The sequence below is a fragment of the Sabethes cyaneus genome, chromosome 3, assembly GCF_943734655.1.
Source record: "Sabethes cyaneus chromosome 3, idSabCyanKW18_F2, whole genome shotgun sequence".
NCBI lineage: Eukaryota > Metazoa > Arthropoda > Insecta > Diptera > Culicidae > Sabethes > Sabethes cyaneus.
Genome location: NC_071355.1, coordinates 162,024,368 through 162,050,638, shown reverse-complemented (window position 1 = coordinate 162,050,638; position 26,271 = coordinate 162,024,368). Strand labels below are relative to the sequence as shown.

The window sequence follows — 26,271 nt, the reverse complement described above, 5'->3', positions numbered from 1 at the left end:
TGAAGAATTTGCCTTAATTCTCAACACCCATATACGGTCATCGGACCGAACGGCCGGCCACCGAACTACCTTCGAGTCAATGTTGCTTTCAAGCCTCGATAGTTGCAATCCGAAATCGTGACACACAGCTTTATTTGGACATTTTCCAATAATATATCTAGTTAAAGTTTTGCCGTACCTCGAAGCCAGCAAAACGCACATTTTTGTACCAAAAATCTTTGGGGAATCATCTCCTTAACCCCATGCTTTTTGCAGCAAAGATAACAAGCTGGAACTTCCAGGAAAGTTTTGTTTTAGTTTAACTGAAAACTCGCAGAAATGTGTCCACCTTGCAGCGGTAAAGTTACTAGTTTGAGCTGACTGAAAATTAGCAAGATTTGTTATGTTTACACGGCTGTAATTTTTTTGTATGTAACATCTAAGCTTTGTGCAAAAACAGGTCGATTAGATTATTTCTCAATCTTTGTTTTTTTGGATTCAAGTTGATACCTCAAACATAACTGTCCCTCGATACTCGATAGAAGAGGGCGTTTTCGAAACGTTGGTAAGAAATAGGTTAAGAATCTTTGATATGTGTTCGTAAAACATGAAGAAATCTAGCTTTAGTTTTCAGCAGCTCGCATAAGCCATGCTAAAGGATTAAAAACTTAAGCCAGAAATCACCCAAATAAGCTTGATATTCGAGTTTTGAGGGTCAGGGAAAATATTTGAAGCATCAGGGAAAATCAGGGAAAGTCAGGGAATTTTATTTTTGGATTTGAGTCGACACCCTTGCATCATAATGATGCCATCATTTGAGTTTCCATCACTCCTACATGTACAACGTTGGGTATTCATGCACATTATAAGCAAGTTTTACTATTAGAAAATATGTTGGGGCTTACCTATCAATGGGGCCGGGTGGATCAGCCGTCTGCCCAAAACTACGATTTTGGTATCAGGCAGCCGGGATCCATGCAGCATCGCACCTCCTAGTTTAGCTACTCAATCTTAAGGAAAGAGCATTACCGGGTATGATCACGTGCAGGTACTAGATAGGAACTTGGGTTGGCTAGAGCGATGTTGGACGCATTTTCATTGCCTTCCCCCTTTCATACCCGAGTCAAAAGCACATTTTTGGTGAAAAACTAAAAGTCAAGATATAATATTATCGGAAATTGCTGGAAAGTGCCTCAACTCTGAACTTGCGTCAAATTTAGTGCGTCCACGGTAATCACATTTCATTGCATTTTGAGCGTTGAGCCCAATGGCCAACAACGTTTGTGTACATGGACGAGTTAGTGTCTAGTGCCAGAAGCAAGTTGCAGTCACTGCAAAACTGGTTATCTTTATTGATCTATTATCTTTGACTAAAACATAGACGGGAGAATACTCTCCGCGGAGGGTACATTAAGTTAGCGACGTTGGCATTGTACTCGATTCCAAACTAACGTTTAACATTTACTCTTCTACAATTATTTCGAAAGCATCCCGACAGCTTGAGTCTATTTCTATTGCTGAAAATGGGTAGAAATTTCAAGGATCCTCACTGCCTAATTTCTTTGTACTATGCGTTAGTTCATCCTGTGTTTGAAGCTGTAAGTGCGATATGGCAGCGCTATCAGCTTGCCTGGATTTTAATAATCGAACGTATTCAAAGGAAATTCATCCGTATGGCAGATACTCTTCCTTCGTATCAAGAAAGTTGTTGCCTACTAGGCTTGGACACTCTGAAACGGCGGCTCCAAGTAAAGCCAAGCGACGGATTGTTCGAATTTGGAGGGTCAACCGGAAAATTTGTGCAACGATTGTAGAGATCTGACTGAATGTAATTTTAATTTGTTGACTAGTGGTCTTTATTAGTCATTAGGACTGTGTTAGTTAGATGTAATTAATAATAAATAAATAAATAAACATCAATAAACATTTTCATACACTACTCAGCCTACTTTAAGGTACTCTAAGCTAACATTCATCATAACTACCCAGGTAACCAATAAGCAGTATAAGCAGTAAATCAATCGTTTATTGGCATCCCTGGCGTTTTATACCTCATAGCCTTTTGACTGCATAACTGTTGTAAATTGGCATCCACAATTCTATTTCAATTCTTCTTGTCGGTAACTAGCTGCAAATAAGCATTGTCAGCACTATAAGAGGGCTAGCAGTAAAGTAGCCGCATATTTTGCCAAAATAACATTTACGTAGCACTTAAGGCACCTTAAATGCTTATTGGCTTGCATTTAAATTGCATTGGAAATGCTTATTGGTTACCTGGGTAGGGTTCACTAGCTAGTTGGTTTAATTTTTCGCAACTCCATCGTAAACAGAAAGGATAATGCAGTGCAGATAATGCTGCTAGCGGAATCGATCGCACCACTTGCCTTGCCCAAGAAAACAAACTGGAAATGCGAGTGCGCGCTGCCTACCCGTTTCGCAGTGTTGGTTTGCGCGTTCGGAACTCACAAACTAGTGACGACGGTGCTGTGCTGTGTAGTAGTGAAAGTTATGGACGCATTATACCACCAGCCGCCAGCAGCCAGCAGCTAGCAGCCCCGCAAACACCGTAAATACGGCATCGTGATGGCAGAGGTTCCAGTTCCATCCAGCCAGCCAGCAAGCATTTTGATTCAGGAACTCACCGCGCTGACCGGTATCTTCCGCCACCCTGGTTTTGGTTGGGTAGGCAATTTTCACGGTGCAGAACGAGTAGTATTACGTCTTCGGTAAAAGAACCGAAGAAGGTATCAAGGTACTATATGTTGTGCCTTGCAGAAACGTTACGTTAAGATTAGGCATATTCAAGGGCGTGTGGTTTACGGTCGTATTAGAATGTATTTTTAGAACGAATCGTTATGTTAGGCAGTTTGAAAGCAATTCTTTAATTTAAAATTTTGCACTTAATTGCTTTGAGGAGCGCAATGAACTAAGATATCATTTAGATAAATTGATATGTAACGATAAATAAAAGAAAATATGTTACTTAATGCATCCAAACGCAATAGACATGTTAAACAACAGACATCGAGGTGGGTTAGTTCAAAGAACCAAAACTGAACTACTTTACTCTGTCTGGCTCTCTGTCTGAGTTTTATAGTTACAAGTTTTTATTCGACATGCATGCAATATTCTTTAATGAGTGTACGTTCAGTTGTCGTGATGTACAGATTGCATGATATCGGGGAAACGATTGTAAAAAAAAACAAACAGGATAGTAAACAGCACTCAGCGATGCGTAATACAGAATGCATCAGGGTAGGGTGTTAAGAAAACGACGGAACTAAGAAAGGCAGGAGAAAGGTTATTACATATAACGAATGAGAGGCCATACCATTCATAAATAGCCTACATCTGCATCGTGGTTGCACGCTACCTCATCATCTCCGATGATGATGATGATGATGATGATGATGATGATGATGATGATGATGATGTTGACGATAATGATGATGATAATGATTATGCTCGACATGGTAGCCCATTTCTTACGATTCACGTGTGTGTATATGTGAGAAGGGAAACGAAACTAATGTAGAGTGTAGTTCGCAAATGTGCTAAAGCCTGGCAGGCACTGCATGAAACTGATCTTCAAAAAGCATGCACATACTACATGTATGCACGGTAAGAGGTGTGTAAACCTTGGCCGATTTTACCCGCAATTATGGGGGACGATGTCCTTTATGTTGAACGGTTGGCAAGCGTTGATGTTTTCCAATAATTACTATATGTTTTTCAATTTTTTTATATTAATAGTAACTCCCAACGGTAACGTGAACTATAAGAGCAAATGGTATGATTTACATAATTATTATTATACAATCAACAGAATTACTAAGGGTTCGATTTACTACAATAGCGACTACAAAGAACAACATGATGTTCGGATTCGTAAAACTCACAGAATCTAAGAAACGTGTATTATGTGGTGGCCTATGGTAGACCGCCTTTGCGTGTTGCTATTTAAGGAGAATGATCCAGCACACCATAACTTGATAAATTTATTCGTGTCACAGTAAATTGGTGGGAGCGCGAAGGTGTGATACATATTTGGTTCTGCGTCAGAAATGCTATTCATTACGAGTTTTTTTTCCATTGAATTCTACTACAAAGAAGTAATTACCTAAATGAAAAGAATTAAACTCTGTTATTCAACGAGAAAGATGGAAGAAAATTTCATCTAACGATATTTACATACGGCGATATTAGAGTAAGGCATAAAGGCAAAATATTTTCATTTCTATTTCTATTTCTTCCCACATTTTGAGTTCCTAATATGATTTCTGTAGTGTGATAGAACTTCAAAATCAAGTGAATGAGGTTGTTCTTTACTGCCAAATGCCACCGCCCAGCTAGCTTCGATGTACGATGCTGGACTAACAAGCCAGTCGTCGTATGTTCGAATCTCGGCTAGGTGGTGCTTGCTAGATAGAGTCAGTGGGATCGTTACACTGGCCCCGTAATTTTCCTGTACTCTAACAGCTGGCTGCGAAGTCTGTCGATAAAGAAGGGTCAATAAAGAAGGGTTTTTTTTAACCAAATAGCGAAAGTTCTACATGAAGTTTTAACGCGATAAATAGAAAACTCTTGGACATTTAAGCCTTAGAAAGCGTTAAAAAGATTACTCCAATTCGCGGAGACATTTAAAAAGTATCAAACAAACGATTAAACATACATAAAAGACGAGCAAACCAACATTTTTATTGACTAAACAACAAACAGGATGAAAGATGATGAAAAGATTGAAAAAAAAAAACATTATCACGATGAACAGACGCTAACACAGCAACAAAACACGGCAAGAAGCCGCCGTAAACAAGTGTCAAAAACGACGAAAATAGAATGAAAAGGTGAGAAAAAGACCATTGCAAGTTACGAAAAATAGTTCAGAGAGATGACAATGAGACGATGAATACGTAGAATTGTTGTCTTTTCTTCGAGAGAGGAAAAACAACAACGAAATGATCCCGTAAAAGTAACGATAAAATGACGAATAGACAATAATAAGGTGACAGAAAGGCGACGAAAGATTGACGAAAAGACAGCAATCAAACGACAAAATGAAGACGAACAGGTAGTGGAAAAACCAGCAAGAAAATATGACGATGGAACAACAAGTAAATGCCAAAAAAGACCTGACTGACTACATCATCAAACCCAAAATGTCACAAAAGACGATAAAAAATGGCTGAAAAGAAACAAAAAGACGCAGCCAGTAAGCCAGAAGTTAGACAAATGAAAACCGCCTTACTAACGTAAAAAAGACAATAAAAATGAGGGGTCAACACGGTGTAGTGGTTAGCATTCACACCTCTCACGTCGAGGGCTCGGGTTCAAATCCCAGCCGCGCAGAAACCACGAATGACCCAAGCAGCTAAAGTGACTATATTCAAATTAAAATAAAAAAAAACAAGACTACAGGGAAAGGCAACGGATTACACATGGCAAAAAAAACGAAAAAGACAAAAGACAAAAAAACCAAACGACGATAAATGAAAGATGAAATACGCTAAAACTAATAAACATTTTATAATAACAAACCTTAAATGATAAAAATACAGATGATAAAACTACGGATGTCGATCGCAGACATGGTGAACCGCGGATCATCCAGCTTGAGTAAAGAGGACGGTACAGATACCTAATACCATACCAGATACCAGATACCTAATCTTCCGCTAATTACTTTCTTCTACCAACCCCTTTGTCGATTGTAAAAACTACCGTTATAAAAATTAATTAAATGCCTGAATTCATTACACAGGCCAAGACAAAACACGAGGTTGGTCTAACTTCATCTTTGTTTACAAATTAGTCTGGTGCTCTTCAAGGAAGCAAAATGGGATCATATGATTAATTTTTTCTCTTCAAATTATTCTTCAACGATGAAGTTATATTACTAGAAGCCGGTTTATGCTTTGAAGAAGAATATCGTTTGTAAACTGGTGTGTCGTTTTCAACCAGTTCTCTAAAGTTATCTGGTGCGGCAAACTCACGCAAAAATCTTCAAATTGCGATATCGTAGCCAATCTCCAAAGGATTTGAGATAGTGACTTGGTGGTTTAACTTTTTATGGACTTATTTTTAGCAGCATAGAACCGGGATGGCTCTTGCGGTGCCAAGAATTCCTCTCCACTGTCCTCGGTCCTGGGATACTCGTCGCCAATTCGTTGAGTATTTCGACACAGGCAAGTCGGCTTCAACCTGGTCGAGCAATTTAGCACGTTGAGCCCTTTTTTTCCTGGTGCCGTTTTTGAGAGAACGAATTTTACTGTACAGTCGTCCGGTAGCCTTGCGATGTAGCTGGCCCACCGTAGTCTCGCAACTTTCACCTCTCCATCATGGGAATCTCCCCATGTAGCGTCTGCATCTAGCGGTTCATACGCCTATGCCACTCTACGCTTTTCGTTTGTACTCCACCAAAATAGTCCGCAACACCTGTCGTTCTAATACGGCATATGTATGTATGCCTTCCGTAAACAAAGTTACTGTCTCATATCTGGTGAGGACTACCGGTCTGATCACTGTCTTCTACATCGTCTTGCGAAAGGAAAAGTAGGCTTGACTTCCAGCTTGAATGCGACGTTGAATCTCCTTACTTGTATTATTACCTAGAGATGACCAGAGATATGAACCCAAATATATGAACTCATCATCGACTTCCAGTTCACTGCAGTCCATAGTCACTTTACGTGGGAGGCGAACGTTGTTTTTTCTGCAGTTTCTTCCTACTGTATATCTGGTTTTTAACGGATTGGTTACACCTCCTAGTCTCCGTTTTTACTTTGGCGTAGATTACCTCCACCATCGTAAGATTTCCAGTAATGATGTCGAGGTCATCTGCGACAGCTAGCAATTGGCTACTTTTGCCAAAGATCGTTCCACTCGTTTCGATGCCCGCTCACCGCATTAAACCTTCAATAAAGATGTTGAATAACATACAGAAGAGTCCATCCCATTACCGTAACCCTGCGCGATTCGAAGGGTCTCGAGAGTGTTCTTGAAACACGCACGTCGCACATCAGGATAGTTTTGATTAGCCGCATCAGCTTGACCGGAAAACCGTTCTCGTGCATTATCTGTCAACTGTTCGCGCTTGACTGTATCGTATGCTGCCCTGAAATCCACAAAAATATATTGCGTGAGCACGTTGTTCTCCCAATATTTCTGGAGGTTTTTGGGGATGAGTAAAACTTTGATTCTTACGGATTCTCATACCATTAAGGATAGACGACGCACGTAGCAAAATCCGGGAGAGAATCTTGTAGGCGGCGTTGTACAGCGTAATGCCGATGTAATTGCAGCAATCGAGCCGGTCACTTCTTTTTATAGATGGGGTAAACCCCACCTCCTTTTCCTCACAGTAAAGTAGAAAATAACTCCCCCCATTGCTTAGCCTGATATAATAAAGCGGATAGCATTTAAATATTCGCCATCATTACAAACCATTTCGCCGAATACCATTTTGCGGAACACCAATTCTCGGTTGACCATAACGCGGAATACAGAGTTTCGCAGAATACCATTTCGCAAAAAACCTTACGCGAAATATTCTATTTCACGAAAAATTTTTCGTAGAAAGTACCATTTCGCAGGGGTGACCCAACTGAAGGAAAGTAAAAGTCTTGTTATTGATTAATGTTTTATGAAAGAGTCTAAAATTTCTCGAGTTCGATTAGTTTTTGAGTTGCGAAAAAACTTCTGTTTTATTTGTATGAGAGTCCTTATCCCCCTACCACAAGGATGAGGGGTCTCAAACCATCATAAAAAAAATTCTTCCTTCAAAACCCCCCACATGCCAAATTTTGTTCCATTTGCTTGATTAGTTCTCGTGTTATGAGGAAATTTGTATTTCATTTGTATGGGAGCCCCCCTCCTAAAAAGGTAAAGGGTCCTAATTCATCATAGCAAAAATTCATGCCTCCAAAAACACCCACATGCCAAATATGGTTCCATTTATTTAATTAGTTTTCGAGGTATGACGAAATTTGTATTCGATTTGTATAGGAGCCCCCCTCCTGAAGCGAGGAGATGTTTCAATTTACCGTAGAAAACATTCTTGTCTCCAAAAACACCCACATGTCAAATTTTGTTCCTTTTGCTTGATTAGTTCTCGAGTTATGAGGAAATTTGTATTTCATTTAAATGGAAGCCCCCCCTCTTAAAAGGGAGAGAATTCATTATTCCACTCCTAAAAAGGTAAGGGGTCTCAATTCATCATAGAAAAAAATCATGCTTTCAGAAACACCCACATGCCAAATATGGTTCCATTTGATTAATTAATTTTCGAGTTGAGGAAATTTGTATTTCATTTGTATAGGAGCCCCCCTCCTAAAGTGGGGAGGGGTTTAATTCCCCATAGAAAAAAATCTTGTCTCCAAAAACACCCACTTGTAAAATTTTGTTCCATTTGCTTGATTAGTTCTCGAGTTATGCAGAAATTTGTGTTTCATTTGTATGGGAACCCCCCTTCTTAGTGGGGGGAGGAGTCTCTAACCATCATTAGAACCTTCCTGACCCTAAAAATCCCCATATGTAAATTTTCACACCGATCAGTTAAGTAGTTTTCGATTCTATAAGAAACATTCGGGCAGACAGACGGTGGAGATCGGGTAACCAACCAGAAATTCATTTTTATAGGTATAGATTTGTATGGGAGCCCCCCCTCTTAGTTGGGGAAGGGATCTCTAACCATCATAAGAACCTTCCCTGGCACCAAAAACCCCTACATGCAAATTTCACTCCGATCGGTTCAGTAGTTTTCGATTCTATAAGGAACATAGGACAGACAGAAATCCATTTTATAGGCATAGATTTGTATGCCCCCCCCCTCTTAGTGGGGGAGCCCCCCCCCTCTTACTGGGGGGAGGGGTCTTTTGCCATCGAGAGAACCTTCCCTGGCCCCAGAAACCCCTACATGCAAATTTTCACGCCGATCGGATCAGTAGTTTTCGATTCTGTAAGGAACATAGGCACAGACAGACAGAAATCCATTTTTATAGGTATAGATTTGTATTATCGGACACACGGTCTACATGAACAAAACTTAACAAACGTCAGTCGAAATTATTAAAAATTATAAACACAAATACGATTCTTAAAACAGTTACTAGTAATACAAAAGTCAAGCAAATAGTACACGTCATTAAATATATCACACATTGCTCGAATCGGTTCATTTTGACTGTAAGTCGTCCTTTAGAATGCCAAACAAAGAAAGTTATTGGATCGTAGAGACCTTGAATCTGCGTTTATGTTCACTTGCATCAGAATATTCGGTGCGTCTATTTCGCCATAAAATAATTTTGCAGTAAATTCAGCACGCATACAGTCTCTTCTTCTCCACAAGGTATCCATATTTAATAGTCTACTCAAGCGGGTTCGTCCACGGAAGGAACCACAATGCTGATCTCGATCTGATGAACCTTCTTTGCACAGGTTCAATCCTCGTGGACCACGCTGCAATATGACGACTCCAAACCACTGCAGCGGTTTCAAGGACAGACAGCACTAATGAGTAGTAGACAGATCTCAAACAGTAAGGGTCATGGAAATCCTTTCGAACCCGCATAATGAATGCCAGGTTTTTGTTCGCTTTTGCGGCAATGTCATTATAGTGTCACTGAAAAGTCAATGCGGTCCTTCACTACTGTTTCTTGCTGAATTGGCTGGTAATTAATAGTGTAGCATTAGTCCAAAGGTGATTTTTTCCTGGTAAACGTAATCACTATACATTTTGCTACGCTGATAGTAAGTCTGTTGCACGAACACCATTCAAAAAACAATTCAACTAACTGTGGAAGCCGCTTGCAGTTCTCTTTCGATCGTACGACGAGAAAGATTTTCAAATTGTCAGCATACATAATCCGGCATCCCACCGGCAGCGCTAGGCAGACGCCATTGGAGAAAAGCGAAAATAACAGTGGTCCTAAATTGCTACCTTGCGGCGCGCCAGAGCTTATTAGGAACTCCCAAGATCGGAAGTTGGCTGGTAAACGGCTTGGTAATGCGTACCATCGGTGCCTCGTGCACTGGACATAAAATAGACCCCACAGTGGCCCACAGCCTCTTACCTAGCAACTCCTACTCCTACCTCCTCGTGGTACCAGCCGGGATACGAGCAACCTCGGTGGAGATCGGGTAATCAAGGTCGTATGCTGACATGGGAGGAGGGCTCCTTCGAGTTACGTTGGCCCTCCGGCGATACTGTGGGGTTGGTTGCGGGCTTTGCAAGCCTGAACCACTAAAAAATCAAAGCAATGGACTCTGTAAGTAATAATAATAACTCTAATCGGAACAATCGGCAAAGACCCAGGCGACGAAAACGAACTAACGATTCGAAATTAGGAACATGTAACTGTCGATCTCTAAATTTTCTCGGAAGTACTCACGTGCTTTCTAAAGAAGTGAAGAGCCGAAAGTTCGACATCGTAGCGCTGTAGGAGGTATGCTGGAGAGGAATGATGGTACGTACGTATAGAGATGGTTATACCATCTGTCAGAGCTGCGGCAATACACACGAGCTGGGCACAGCTTTTATAGTGATGGGCGACATACCGCTGCCCAAGGCATGTTGTCAAAATTATCATCGGGGACTGTAATGCTCAGGTTGGTCAGGAGAAGGAATTCAAACCGGTGATTGGACGGTTCAGCGCTCACCCGCAAACGAACGAAAACGGCTTAAGACTTGTCGACTTCGCCACCTCCAAGAACATGGCCATACGTAGTACCTTTTTCCAGCATAACCATCGGTACACCTGGAGATCACTCAACCAGATAGAATCACAATTCGACCACGTTCTGATAGATGGTCGGCACTTTTCAGACATTATCGACGTCAGAACCTATCCGGGCGCTAACATTGATTCGGATCACTACCTAGTGATGGTAAGGATACGACAAAAACTATCTGTTGTAAAATACATACGATACCAGCGCCCGCCACGGTATAATTTAGCGCGACTGAGGCAACCGGAGGTCGCGAAAACTACGCGTTATCTCTCGAAACCGCGCTGCCGGAAGAAGGTGAGCTGGATGAAACCCCTCTTGCGGACTGTTGGAATGCAGTGAAAACAGCCATTAACAGCGTAGCGGAGAACGTCCTAGGCCGTGTGGCACCGAATCGACGTAACGAATGGTTTGACGAGTAATTCCAGCAGATATTGGCTGAGAAGAACGCAGTGCGGGTACAAATGCTGCGTAGAGCCACCCATCAGAATGTGAAGCGATACAAACAGAAGCGGAGGTAGCAAACCCGACTCTTCAAGGAGAAGAAGCGCCACCAAGAGGAGAAGGAGTGCAAAGAACTCGAACAGCTGTATCGCTTTCACGTCACACGAAAGTTCTATCAGAGACTCAACGGATCTCGCAAAGGCTTCGTGCCGCGGGCCGAAATGTGCATCTTGACTGACGACCGTGCGGTGATCGAAAGGTGGAAGCAGCACTACGATGAACACCTGAATGGCGTGCAGGCGGAAGACCATGATAGCGGAGGAAGTGACCACATTGCTGTAGCAAGCAACGAATATGTGCCACCCCCATCGACAAGGGAAGTTAAAGAAGCCATCCAGCGGCTGAAGAACAACAAAGCATCGGTAAAGGATGGCATTGGAGCGTTGTCAAGATTTGGGATACGGAACGACTACCGGAGGAGTGGAAAGACGGAGTTATCTGCCCTATCTACAAGAAAGGTGATAAGCTGGATTGTGAGAACTATCCTGAATGCCGCCTACAAAGTGCTGTCCCAAGTCATCTTTCATCGACTATCGCCGACTATCGTCGGTCTACAACGGACCAAATCTTCACCCTGCGGCAGATCGTCCAGAAGTGCCACGAATTCCGAGTCCCCACGCAACACCTGTTCATCGATTTCAAAGCCGCATATGATAGCGTAAACCGACAAGAGCTATGGAAAATTTTGGACGAAAACGGCTTTCCGAGTAAACTTACTAGATTTATCATGGCTACGATGGATGGGATCCAGTGCTGTGTGAGAATCTCGGGTGGATTGTCGGACCCATTCGAATCTCGTAGGGGACTTCGACAAGGAGATGGTCTTTCCTGCCTGCTATTCAACATTGCGCTTGAAGGTGTTATAAGACGAGCGGCGATCGAAATGCGGGGTACGATTTTCAATAAATACCAGCCGTGAGATTAAAAGACGTATTATCAGCGTAAGTCGAGTCTACTACGGACTCCACAAACACTTGTGGTCGAACAATTTGAGCCCTCGTACAAAGTGCACACTGTACGCTAATTAGACCGCTTGTCCTCTACGGGCATGAAACGTGGACACTGCTAGAAAAGGACCTACGAGCACTCGGAGTTTTCGAACGGCGGGTGCTAAGAACCATCTTTGGCGGAGTGCAAGAGAACGGTGTATGGAGGCGAAGAATGAACCACGAGCTCGCGCGTCTCTACGACGAACCAAGTATTCAGAGAGTGGTTAAAGCTGGACGGATACGTTGGGCAGGACATGTTGCTAGAATGCCGGTCAACTATCCTGCAAAAATGGTTTTCGCATCAAATCCGGGAGGAACAAGACGAAGAGGAGCACAGCGAACGAGGTGGCAAGACCAGGTAGAGCGAGATCTGGCGAGCACTGGGTACCCGCGGAACTGGAGATCAGTTGCCATGGACCGAAACAGATGGAGAAATTATACTGCGCAGGCCTTGTCGTAAGACGTTAGGCCAATTAAGTAAGTAAGATCGGAAGTTTTCCAGTTTTACCTATAGAAAGCGGTTGGAGAGAAACCTTGCCAACCAACGCACGAATGAACCAGAGACTCTCAGACGTTTCAATTTTGTTAAAAGCAGATGATGGTTGACGCGATCAAACGCAACTTTAATATCGGTGTATCCACCTGAGCTCCGTTTTCGACATGCTGGATCCAAATTGAAGTGAATTCGACCACATTTGTGTTAATCGAACGACCAGGATAGAACCCATGCTGATCAGATGAAATATAGCAAGTAATTACAGGCGGTATTACATTGTAATAGCTCACTTATGAGTATTTCAAACACTTTAGATCCTGCACATAGTGAAGTGACGGTAATTTGAAACATCACTTTTGCTTCCTTATTTATATTTGCTATAACGTAGGAATAGCCGGCGGCGCTGCAAACCACAGAATCACAACGACTGCATGGTGCGTAGGTCATAATTGCAGAAGTATATTTTCTCTTACATCTTCGCAGCTCGATTTCGCCTGATTACGATGCCAGTTATTGTCAGTCGTGCATCAAATGCGTTCTGGTGTAAATTGTGCTACGAATGTGTTCTCGTACCAACGACGAACCATTCGTAATAATAACATTTGCGGTAGAAAACAAGTCTACGAACGAATTTTTTAAATGGCATGATTTCTTTTATCAGCTACATATATAAGTTCTCAGTATAACGAACCGTCGAACATTTAAAAGATGTCCAGCATTATCGAATTGTATCTACATTAGTAGTTGTACATCAATTTAGCGCACGTGTCTAGGACCAGTCCTTTAGTCTTTATCCATACGAATCAAATCGTTGAAGAATTTCTCAACGATTGATGCAAAAATCCCGTTAATCCGTTAAGAAATCTACACAGTTACAATATATGTTCTGAATCAGTTGAATTCATTCAACTATAATTTTTTCGCTGCATGAATCAGATTTAGGTTTTAAAACAAACGCATACAAGCATTATTGATGTTCGTTGCTTTTTTTCTTCTAACCTCCTTAAAAAAATACACTTGCAGCGATACGTCATTCGTCTAGAAAAAAGTATTTTCGCTTACAAACACTATGCTGCACTCCAACATGCCATTGATCGCAATGCGGTTGAAGAAGCGCTTTGCAACGTTACTTGCAGCTCTTTTTAAGACTAGGGTTTGTTTACCAGTTGTCTGCTTCACTCCCTTTTTGCATCGCCCGCGTTTTGTTGACTGCCATTGACTGCTGAGCTGCAACGGCGGGGCGAAGTAATAGTAACCAATTGTCGGTCGGTCGGTAGGTTGTAGGTATAGGTACATAGTAAACGCGCGGTTCCCCAAGTTTTCGAACAAGCTGTCGTAAACACACCTGGCCTTGCTCTTATGCGGCTTGCGACGACGGCTACAAATGCGTAGTTTTACGTTACACGAATCCAGTCGAAGCCGATAGTTTGACGTCACCATAGTCTGAGTCGTCCATCGTCGGCGTCGGCGGGTGCGAAAGGGGTAGTTGCAGCGGAATGGCGTTGCAATGATGGCAAGCATCCAACCAGGCAGAAAGTGAGTGCATACTGCACGGAAGAACGATGCAATTGTATTCAAGAGCTCACTACCACTGCTTCTATATATGGTAGTTTGTTTTGGGTGGCAGAGTCCAATAATCGTACTACGGAAACAATGCAGTGTTGTGATAATTTTATTTACATATGTGGTTAGTTCTGTACACTTTCTATGTGTATATGTACAGTGGTTTATTTGGTTGGTGAATTCCCTGAAAGTCAGGCACGGCTTGGTTGGGTTGGTAAAACCATGGAAGGAGGAAGGAACTGTTTACTGTGCGTGGAAAAAATATTTACACACTGCATTCTTAGCTATACAATACTTACACTGCATTCATAAGGTTACATGTTTCAGCAAGTGCGACTGTTGATTATTATTGCGCCGTCTTTTCTCTACCTTTCTATACAGTTCTACACAGTGGCACTCAAACTGAAGTACTAACAGGAAAGGTGAATAGCATGCAGTTCGCAGTAATGCATTCAATCCCAACAGCAGCGATTCTAATGCATTACATATTGAGATAGGTCGCGTAAAGCTTTTATAAGGTACCGAACTGCGGTCGTTCGCTGTTCTTCGGTAGGCGGTGAACAATAAATGCATTTGGCGATACGAAAACAAATATTTGCATCGCAAAGTGGTGTCTGCTTTTTTGCTATTCAATCAGAAAGGGTGCTAAAAATTCCTTTGTCATTTAGAACTAAAGGTGACATTAAGCGGTTCTCAATCATTTGTGTGAAACAATAGGTAAATAAAAACCTAAATTGTTCGCTTAAGATAAAGCTTTCTAATGATGCATAAATTCACATACGTATCACAAAACAGTTGAGATTAACAAAGTCTATTTTGTTTCACTTTCAGGTAGAGCTCCAAACAATGATCGCAAACGGTTCACCGCAGATCGGTGATCGGGTCTGCCCTTCGTCGGCGTACAGTTGATTTGCAAAAATCAATCAATTTAGATGTAATAGATGAATTGAAAAAACATTCTGTAACCTCGAGCATCGAAGTGTAATCAAATCTCGTTAGCAAAATTGAGTGTGCACCGGATAGTATACGAAGTAAAATTATTAGAAGCGATTAGAAAATTTATATTAAGAAACCCATGAATCGTTGCTGTTACACTGCAGAGTAAATAAGTGTGTGAAATGTCATCGTAATGTCAAACACTGTGTGAAAGGAAACTTATCGTGAAACATAAAAGGGTAACAATTTTGTGTTAAATCAAGGTATATAGTCTGTGTAATCAGTGTTATTTATACTGAAGAGAACGAAATGCTAGTTTTTCGATGCTAAAGAGGCTAGTAATTATGGCAGGAAGCAGTTTTTTTCAAAGGAGCAACTAAAAGGTTTGGTGTGTGTCATCCGGGGCAAGCATCGAATTGTTCAGAAAGGTAAGTTGTGGTTGTGTTGTGATCGATTTACGTATCTGATCTGGGGTTGAATTAATCAGAGGAGTTCCATTGGTGCTATCCAATAGAGTGTCCCAAAATAGCACTATGTCAGAAAACTCGGGGGCTCACCCCTCAAATGATAGCTTAGGGTGTCACAACAAAACTTTTATATGACGTCAACATTGGTTGCCGCGATTTAGGGGTCGCACATTTGAGTTTTATGAAAAAATGGCATTTTTCAGGTGTAAATTCAAAAAAAAAAACATTTTTAGAAATGTTAAAGTAGGTGAAAAAAGGTACTTAACTAATTTTTCACAATCATTGGGATCTGATACATTCATAAAAAAGTTATGGTGGCATGTCTGGAGTCATATTTACTTACTTACTCATTTAGTGTCCATGTCCGCCGGTCCGGCAGAACAAAGGGATGAAATCAGAGATCTCCACTGCTGACGGTTACCCGCCATGGCTTTTACCTGTCGCCAGGGCAGGTTCTCGTCAACAGCCCGGATGTCGTTGGCTGAGCTCCGTCGCCATGAGCCTCTGGGTCTGCCTCTTCTACTCTGTCCTTGTGGATTCCAGTCGAGTGCTGCTCTGCAAACCTCGTTCGCTCCTTTCCTCAAGGTGTGTCCGATCCACTTCCACCTACGTTCACGAATTTCTGTGGCTATCGGCCGTTGATGACACCGATGATGGAGTTCCTAATTGAATATCCAATTATCAGGCCACCAGGCACGAATAATGTATCGCAGGCACCGGTTAATGAATACCTGCAGTTTTTGCGTTGTCTCCGCTGAGACGCACCACGTTTCGCAGGCATACAGCAGTACGGATTTAACGTTTGAATTAAAGATTCGGGTTTTCGTACGTAGAGTGATCTGGTTTGAGCGCCAAATGTTTCGCAGACCTGCAAAGGCACCCCTGGCCTTCATGATCCGTGTGGCTATATCAGTCTTGGTACCACCATCGGGCGTTTTTTGGCTACCAAGATATTGAAAGGCGTCTACCTGCTCAACTTGTTGTCCCGCTACTGTGAAGTTGGTGGAATTGTCAGTGTTCACTACCATAGACTTAGTTTTCGCTACATTGACTGTGAGACCTGCTGCCTGGGAGCTCTCGGAGAGGTCATCTAACTTGCTCTGCATTTCGTTTCGGCGTTGTGCGAGCAAGACAATGTCGTCGGCTAGGTCGAGGTCATTTAGCTGCTCCATCCTTAGAGGATTCCAAGGCAATCCTCGATTTGGTCTACTGTCAATTGCTCCAACTAATATCTCATCCATAACGATGAGAAACAAAAGCGGCGATAAAATGCAGCCCTGTCTCACGCCAGTAGTAACCCTTATGGGGTCGGACAAGACGCCGTCGCGCAAAACCTTGCACGAGAACGCCTCGTACTGAGCCTCGATGAGATGGACTAGCTTATCTGGAACTCCTCTACGCCTAAGTGCGCCCCAGATGTTTTCGTGGTTGAGTCGGTCGAACGCCTTTTCGAAATCAACGAACACCAGTAGAAGAGAGTCCTGGAATTCGTTGAGCTGCTCCAATATAATGCGGAGCGTTGTGATATGGTCTACACATGATCGGCCAGCACGGAATCCAGCTTGCTGCCGCCGGAGAGTAGCGTCGATCTTCTCCTGGAGCCGGTTGAGGATTACCTTACAGAGTACTTTGAGAGTAATACAGAGCAACGTGATGCCACGCCAGTTACCGCATTCCGTTAGGTCTCCTTTCTTAGGGACTTTGACCAATATGCCCTGCATCCAGTCCACCGGAAAAGTTGCGGTTTCCCAAATATTGCTGAAAAGCTGATGCATCATCTGGGCTGACAAAGATGGGTCAGCTTTGAGCATTTCGGCTGAAATACGATCTATCCCTGGCGCTCTATTGGATTTCATACTCTTGATGGCTGCTACAATTTCATCCAGCGATGGCGCCTCCGAGTTGACGTGATTAATTCGACGAACTGTAGGCGTCATACGCTGCTGGTTTTGTTGGTCTCTGACATTTGAAACTCGGAAGAGTTGTTCAAAATGTTCAGTCCATCGCTTAAGCTGTTCTGTACGGTCAGTCAATAGCTGACCAGCTCTGTCCTTTAGCGGCATCTTTGTATTCATCCTGGCACCACTAAGGCGTCGTAAAATTTTCGAAATTTCATTTAAATAAATGTCAAAACAGGGTATCGAACAGTCTTTCAGAGCAACGTAGCTATACTGTATAGATGGGAAATTTTATGACGAACAACTTTGCCGAAGAAAGTAAGGACGTATCTTTAAATCTCGCTGAGATATTTACCGTTTTCTGAAGGCGGAACAAAACACATTTCTGTAATTTTTAAATTTTAGCAGTTTCATGTGAAAGACTTACTTACTTACTTATGTGTCCATGTCCGCCGGTCCGGCAGAACAAAGGGATGAAATCAGAGATCTCCACTGCTGACGGTTACCCGCCATGGCTTTTACCTGTCGCCAGGACAGGTTCTCGTCTACAGCCCGGATGTCGTTGGCTAAGCTCCGTCTCCATGAGCCTCTGGGTCTGCCTCTTCTACGCTGTCCTTGTGGATTCCAGTCGAGTGCTGCTCTGCAAACCTCGTTCGCTCCTTTCCTCAAGGTGTGTCCGATCCACTTCCACCTACGCTCACGAATTTCTGTGGCTATCGGCCGTTGATGACACCGACGATGGAGTTCCTCATTGGATATCCAATTATCAGGCCACCAGGCACGAATAATATATCGCAGGCACCGGTTAATGAATACCTGCAGTTTTTGCGTTGTCTCCGCTGAGACGCACCACGTTTCGCAGGCATACAGCAGTACGGATTTAACGTTTGAATTAAAGATTCGGGTTTTCGTACGTAGAGTGATCTGGTTTGAGCGCCAAATGTTTCGCAGACCTGCAAAGGCACCCCTGGCCTTCCTGATCCGTGTGGCTATATCAGTCTTGGTACCACCATCGGGCGTTGTTTGGCTACCAAGATATTGAAAGACGGCTACCTGCTCAACTTGTTGTCCCGCTACTGTAAAGTTGGTGGAATTGTCAGTGTTCACTACCATAGACTTAGTTTTCGCTACATTGACTGTGAGACCTGCTGCCTGGGAGCTCTCGGAGAGGTCGTCTAACTTGCTCTGCATATCGTTTCGGCGTTGTGCGAGCAAGACAATGTCGTCGGCTAGGTCGAGGTCATTTAGCTGCTCCATCGTTAGAGGATTCCAAGGCAATCCTCGATTTGGTCTACTGTCAATTGCTCCAACTAATATCTCATCCATAACGATGAGAAACAGAAGCGGTGATAAAATGCAGCCCTGTCTCACGCCAGCAGTAACCCTTATGGGGTCGGACAAGACGCCGTCGTGCAAAACCTTGCACGAGAACGCCTCGTACTGAGCCTCGATGAGATGGACTAGCTTATCTGGAACTCCTCTACGCCTAAGTGCGCCCCAGATGTTTTCGTGGTTGAGTCGGTCGAACGCCTTTTCGAAGTCAACGAACACCAGCAGAAGAGAGTCCTGGAATTCGTTGATCTGCTCCAATATAATGCGGAGCGTTGTGATATGGTCTACACATGATCGGCCAGCACGGAATCCAGCTTGCTGCCGCCGGAGAGTAGCGTCGATCTTCTCCTGAATCCGGTTGAGGATTACCTTACAGAGTACTTTGAGAGTAATACAGAGCAACGTGATGCCACGCCAGTTACCGCATTCCGTTAGGTCTCCTTTCTTAGGGACTTTGACCAATATGCCCTGCATCCAGTCCACCGGAAAAGTTGCGGTTTCCCAAATATTGCTGAAAAGCTGATGCATCATCTGGGCTGACAAAGATGGGTCAGCTTTGAGCATTTCGGCTGAAATACGATCTATCCCTGGCGCTCTATTGGATTTCATACTCTTGATGGCTGCTACAATTTCATCCAGCGATGGCGCCTCCGAGTTCACGCGATTTATTCGACGAACTGTAGGCGTCGTACGCTGCTGGTTTTGTTGGTCTCTGACATTTGAAACTCGGAAGAGTTGTTCAAAATGTTCAGTCCATCGCTTAAGCTGTTCTGTATGGTCAGTCAATAACTGACCAGCTCTGTCCTTTAGCGGCATCTTTGTATTCATCCTAGCACCACTAAGGCGGCGAGAAATATCGTACAACAAACGGATATCACCATTGGCGGCGGCGGTTTCTCCTTGTTCGGCTAGGGAGTTAGTCCAGGCTCTCTTGTCCCGCCTACAAGCACGTTTAACAGCCCTCTCCAGTTCGGCGTATCGTTGACGGGCAGCTGTCTTAGCCGATCTGGTCCGCGCTCGCTCAATGCCGGCTTTCGCCTCTCTCCGCTCGTCGATCTTCCTCCAAGTTTCATCCGAAATCCACTCCCTCCGCCCACTGCGCGCTTTGCCGAGGGTTTCATCACTGGTCGTGATGAAGGCGTTCTTGATGCCGGTCCATTGCTCTTCGACGGTACCACCAGATGGCAACTCCGAGGCTCGAGATTCCAGTTGTTCAACAAAGGCCCTTTTCACCTCAGGATTCTCCAATCGGCGGACGTCGTAGCGGCACCCAACTTTCTCCTCCCGTCGTTGGACACGTGCGACGCGCAGACGTATCTCAGCGATAACAAGATGATGGTCGGATGCAATGTCAGCGCTGCGTTTGTTGCGTACATCAAGAAGGCTCCTTCTCCATTTCCGGCTGATGCAGATGTGGTCGATTTGGTTTTCTGTTCGGCCGTCGCGAGAAACCCACGTGACTTTATGTACTGGTCTATGGGGGAAGAGCGATCCACCAATGACCATGTCGTTATTACCACAGAATTCTGTAAACAGCTCCCCGTTTTCGCTCATCTCTCCTAGGCCATGGCGTCCCATGACGCGTTCAAGGTCCGCGTTGTTTGAGCCAATCTTCGCGTTGAAGTCGCCCATGTGAATTTGGATGTCCCCCTTCGGGATTTTCTCAACCACGCTGTTCAGCTGGCTGTAAAAGCTCTCTTTCTCCTGCAGGTCGGCAGCATCTGTTGGCGCATAGCACTGGATTGCCGTAAGGTTCCTAACCCGTGTTCTAAATCTGGCAACGATTATTCGCTCATTTATTGGTTCCCACTTCATCAGGGCCGCATGTGCCCCTGGGCTCAGTAGGAATCCAACTCCTCTTTCTCGAGTAGCATTTCCACCTCGTATGCCAGAGTAGAGCAAGACTTGCCCGGATGATGTCCTGTGTTCGCCAGTACCCGACCAGCGGACCTCGCTCAGCCCCAGGATTTCAAGCTTCAGGCGGCTAGCTTCCCTTGCAAGTTGAGCCAGCTTGCCCTGCTGGGCAAGGGTCAGTATATTCCATGTTCCGATTCGTGTCCGTGTTTTCATGCTAAAGGTCGTTGCCAATAATCCGGAGAGATTTCTTCTTTCATTTTCATTAACTTTTTGTGTGTTCTGGTACAGTAGGCTGTTAACCTAAGGTCCTTATCCCGCTGATGGGGCTGCCATCTTAATGTGGGCGGGAGCCACTGTGCCCCCTTTCCTGTTAGCATACGACAACCGAAGTTGCGTACCCCAGCCGGCACCTCGTGGAGGTAGGAATAGGAGTTAATGAACAGAGGTTATGGAATGCACATGTTCACCCTTTGCCAGCCTTCATGTGAAAGAGGTAAATGAAAAAAAAAAAAAAAATCAAGAAGGTGAAAGAGGTAAATGAAAAAACCAGTTTTTCATAAAACTCAAATGTGCGACCCCTAAATCGCGGCAACCAATGTTGACGTCATATAAAAGTTTTGTTGTGACACCCTAAGCTATCATTTGAGGGGTGAGCCCCCGGGTTTTCTGACATACTGCTATTTTGGGACACTCTACTGTCCAAGCATACTAAATACTTGGGTGTTATGCTTGACCATAAGCTAAATGGGATCGATCATCTAGAGTATACAATCTCAAATGCAAACAGTGCGCTTTGGGCCTGCAGCAATACTTTTGGTAAAGTATGGTAAAGTTAAAGTGGGGACTTAAGCCGAGGATGGTTCACTGGATCTATTCGTCAATTGTGAGACCCAGATTAGCATATGCTTCGCTAGTGTGGTGGCCTGAAACTATACAAATAACCGCTCAAAAAAGCCTGGCCATACTACAAAGTATGGCGTGCTCGTCAATAACTGGAGCAATGACCAGCATACCCTCCACAGCTCTAGGTGTGTTTTTATATTTTACTAGCTGACCCGACAAACTTCGTATTGCCACAAATTAACCTGTGTTGTACATAAATCATGAATCTCGGATGATCTTTGTCACAATCTCGAGTTTTGCAAGTTTCTGAGGAGTTCAACCTTAGATGATTCATTTTGGCAGTTGCGTAACTATGAAAGCATCCCAGGTAACCAATAAGCATCACCAATTCTATTCAAATGTAGGCCAATAAGCATTTAAGTCGCCTTAAATGCTATTTTGGCAAAATATACAGCTACTTTACTGATAACCTTCTTATAGTGCTGACAATGCTAATTTACAGCTAATAACCGACACGAAGAATTTGAATACAATTTTGGATGCCAATTTACAACACCTATGCAGTCAAAAAGCTAATACACAACAACGTGCAGTATAAAATGCCAGATACGCTGATTTGCTGCTTATGTTAATGCTTATTAGTTACCAGGAATTGGCAGTTCAATATACAAATTTGCAATTTTTCCTCACAGTAAAGTAGAAAACAACTCCCCTGTCCCCTCATTGCATAGCCAGAAAACGGATAGTAATATTCGCCATGATTGTATAAAATTTCGCAGAGTATCATTTTGCGAAAAACCTTAAGCGGATTGTACCATTTCACGAAAATCTTTTTTGTGGAAAGTACCATTTCGCGATCCTCTCCTTACTCGCTGTCGCTCGTTCCAGGAAACCCAGGTAGACCTAGGAAAACAAATAAACCCAGACAGTAGTGATTTCTGCGGGGAGTTGCCTCCTCCCAGTGGGCGGCGCTTCCGACGGCGGGTCGCCGGCAACACTCGCGACCGTCTCGTCCTGAATGATCTAGTGTTACTATAGTTAGTTTTTGTTATTGACTAATGTTTTATGAAAGAGTCTCGAATTTCTCGAGTTCGATTAGTTTTTGAGCTTCGCAAAAATTTCTGTTTTATTTGTATGAGAGTCCATATCCCCCTACCACAGGGGTGAGAGGTCTCTAACTATCATAAAATAAATTCAAGACTCCAAAATCTCCAACATGCCAAATTTGGTTCCATTTGATTGAATAATTCTCGAGTTATGAGGAAATTTGTATTTCATTTATATAGGAGCCCCCCCCCCCTCATAAAGTGGGGAGGGGTCCTAATTCACCATAGAAAATATTCTCGCCTACAAAAGCACCCACATGCTAAATTTTGTTCCATTTGCTTGATTAGTTCTCGAGTTATGAGGAAACTTGTATTTCATTTGTATGGAAGCCCCCCCTCTTAAAGGGGAGAGGAGTCATAATTCCTCTTGTAAAGAGGGGAGGGGTCCTAATTTACCGTAGAATAAATTTTTGTCACCAAAAACACCCACATGCCAAATTTTGTTCTATTTGCTTGATTAGTTCTCGAGTTATGCAGAAATTTGTGTTTCATTTGTATGGGAGCCCCCCCTCTTAGTGGAGGGAGGGGTCTCGAACCATCACTAAAACCTTTCCTGGCCCCAAAAACCGCTATATGCAAATTTTCACGCCGATTGGTTCAATAGTTTTTGATTCTATAAGGCACATCTCGACAGACAGAAATCCATTTTTATACATAAGAATACCATTGCAGCAATTCGTACAACTTGAAGCAGAAAAAGGTTCTCTTAGGCTATGGCATGTTAAACATTTTCAAGATGGAGATCTCAGTGGACACTTACGAATCCTCCGAGATTTTCAACTGAACAACCTAATAATCTTGAATGAAGACTGGATGGAGTCTAGGACGAACTTCGATATACCTTTCAAAGTAGTCGAAATCGACCGCAGTATATGGGAAGAAATTGGTCCTAAAACTCGTCCGGGTTCCCTCTTATTTTACATCGATGGTTCTCAAATTGGCAAATGTACAGAACTGGGGTTATTGGACCAGGAGTCGACACATCAAATCTAATGGGACAGTGGCCCTCTGGATCGCAATGGCTTTATTGTAAAAGAAACAGCAATGGATAAGTTCGTGTGACCGTTTGAGAGAAAAGATATATAACATATATCTTATAACGTATAACGAAAACGTGCTATTGATTAATGTTTTAAATTTATAGTTAATGAAAATTTGGCAAACATGTTCGACTTATTGATTTCTTATGACCGATATAAAAATGTGTTTAAAATTTTTCATGGAAAAGCAGCAGAAACGAAAATAACGACCAATTATCCTCGTAGTACTAAGTTATGTTGCAATTACGTTCACTCCAAAGAGTTCCAAACTATTCCACCCCCGTCGGTTAGTCGGTACAATAACAAAGCATAAAAGTACGTATAGTATAAACGGTTTTCCTCTATCAGCGTGAATTTTATGATAAATATTATGCCACGTGCATTCCACAACACCAAAAAACTTCCACCTAAACGTAAAATATCATTTTTGCTGCAACCCAAACACGACGCCAAACAACAACGCTGTGAATCATCAAAATGTTGTTTTTGTTCCGTTTGCAGGAGAGCGTTGGCTCAGCATTCCGAGAACAGTTATCCTTTGGTCAGGATTTTTGCCCAAAACGGGTTGCTATCTTCTGCCGACTCCCACAAGTGTACCCTTTTCGGTGGTCGAAAACATTGGTAAAACTTTATGGTTGTCAATCTCAATAGATTTAAGAAATATTTGCATCAATCGTTCGATTGATTTCTAAAGATTGATTAATATATGGAATATAATAGATTTTTGAAAATTTACTGTTGAGGAATGCATTGATATCCTAAATTGTCAAGAATGAACGTATCAACTAATGAGATGTAGACACACTGTTTGCTTTCCCAGCCCACGACGATGATTGTACGCACCTGTCATTTTGATTACTTCGATTTCAGAAAAATATGACAAAGTCTCCACGTTCCAATAGGTCAGAGTTTATAAGCGTCGCTAGCACCTAAACCAAATTGATGTCTTGAAAGTAAACAGTTTCCGCTAGTTTTATTCCAAAACACCCATTCTGTTTAAAGTTGTTCTAAATCCTGAAAAACAGCACGGAAGAGAGAACTTCATACTCGGGAAACACATTTTTTCAACATCTAAAGCGTGGTTAAAACTCAACGATCCTGTTAGCCGTTCCGATGGTGGGGTCCTCCCGCTCCTAGAAGTACCATCCACTGCAAGGCTTCCTCGTCATTTCTTTTTCACCTCGAGCAATGGCGATACCGGGGAAACTTGCAACTGGTGCCCCGTTTTATCATCGTTTTCATTATCATCACAAGTTATCCACGTCTGGGGGGAAAGAGTGTTTTCCGGAGAAAAAAAATCGGAACTGCATCTGCCAGCGTATGCGAAACCCAGTACCTAGCAGTTCTTTTCCTGCAAAGCTGTCGCCGATAGGAAGCAGGTATCTTTTTCGATTGCCCCATGCATGCTGAAAATAAAATGAAATGAATGGAGAAAAGTTTGTAGCACCCTCACCCCACCGATCGACATGTTGTTTGCTTCTTGCATCTGTCCTTGCTTCTGTCTTTTATGTTGCCGACTCGTACGGTTCTAATCTAAACCTTTCTCCATATATTCGGTTTTATATGGACCAACATACAGGTTTCACCGGAGACTGTGTATCCATTACTGAAGAGCTCGATAAAATCATTCCTCTGCTCCTTTGGTGAATTAAAATTACTCAGATGAAGCGTAAAATTGTTTCTGTGAGTTTCGGGTTTTTCCTATTATTGTGTCAGACTTTTTCATTGGCTGAGGATAGGTTTTCCAATTTGATGGTTGAAAAAAAAACCTTACTGCTCACTGCTAGCTCTCGATATTTTGCTAAGTTGAAGGGAAATAAACAATCCAACTAATACGTAATAAAATGTACGACCGTTCACGAGAAAACTCATTTGAAATAAAGTCCGAATTTTACTAGTGGGTCCCGCATACTTTACGGGTCTGCTAGACCACCACCACATTACGACTAAACACATTCGACCACCGTAAGTGTTCGGGTGTCCGAAAGCGAAGAGCTAAAGGATGTTGAATGTTCACTTTTTGGATGGTTTGGAATTTTCAAAAGCTGCTGTGTCTCCTGTCATTCTACGAAAGAACAACTGCCGCTGGTCGACGAATGAGTCAATCTAATGGCACAAGAAAGGCCTCTAACGAGCAGTGATCGTTCCTTGTGTTCCTTTTGTGTGAAGCCTTTTTTAGCAAATTAAGAACGAGTGCAATTTCATGTTTCGGGCTTGTAACACGTTATCCTTCGTTAGGTGGTATTGTTTGGTCATTGGGAGATTTCGTTCTAATTGTTGGAAAAAGAGGACTATTATAGATGGTGATTTTCGTCTGGTTTTTGCGAAACTCGTGAGCAATGAAGTATTTAGATTTTGAGTGGTTTTTGAAGATTAGCTTTTAGACTAATGTTAATTTGGTATTGATCCCGAACGAGTCTCCTTGGAAGGTGTACGAAGAAATTACACACTTCAGAGTGAACTTTCTGTATTTAGTCTTGAATTAATCCACCAAAAGTGTGTATCGAACTAATATATGTGCACTTATCCTCACGTG

At 42.9% G+C, this 26,271-nt stretch overlaps 1 protein-coding gene across 1 annotated transcript in view; it reads left to right on the top strand.

Moving 5' to 3' along the window:
• LOC128742338 (insulin receptor substrate 1) overlaps positions 1–26,271 on the top strand; it is a 461,417-nt gene that overhangs the window by 6,278 nt on the left and 428,868 nt on the right. The window contains exon 2 of the mRNA XM_053838670.1: positions 15,088–15,620. The gene's annotated coding sequence lies outside the window, so the exon portion shown is untranslated. The remainder of the gene's footprint in view (positions 1–15,087; positions 15,621–26,271) is intronic.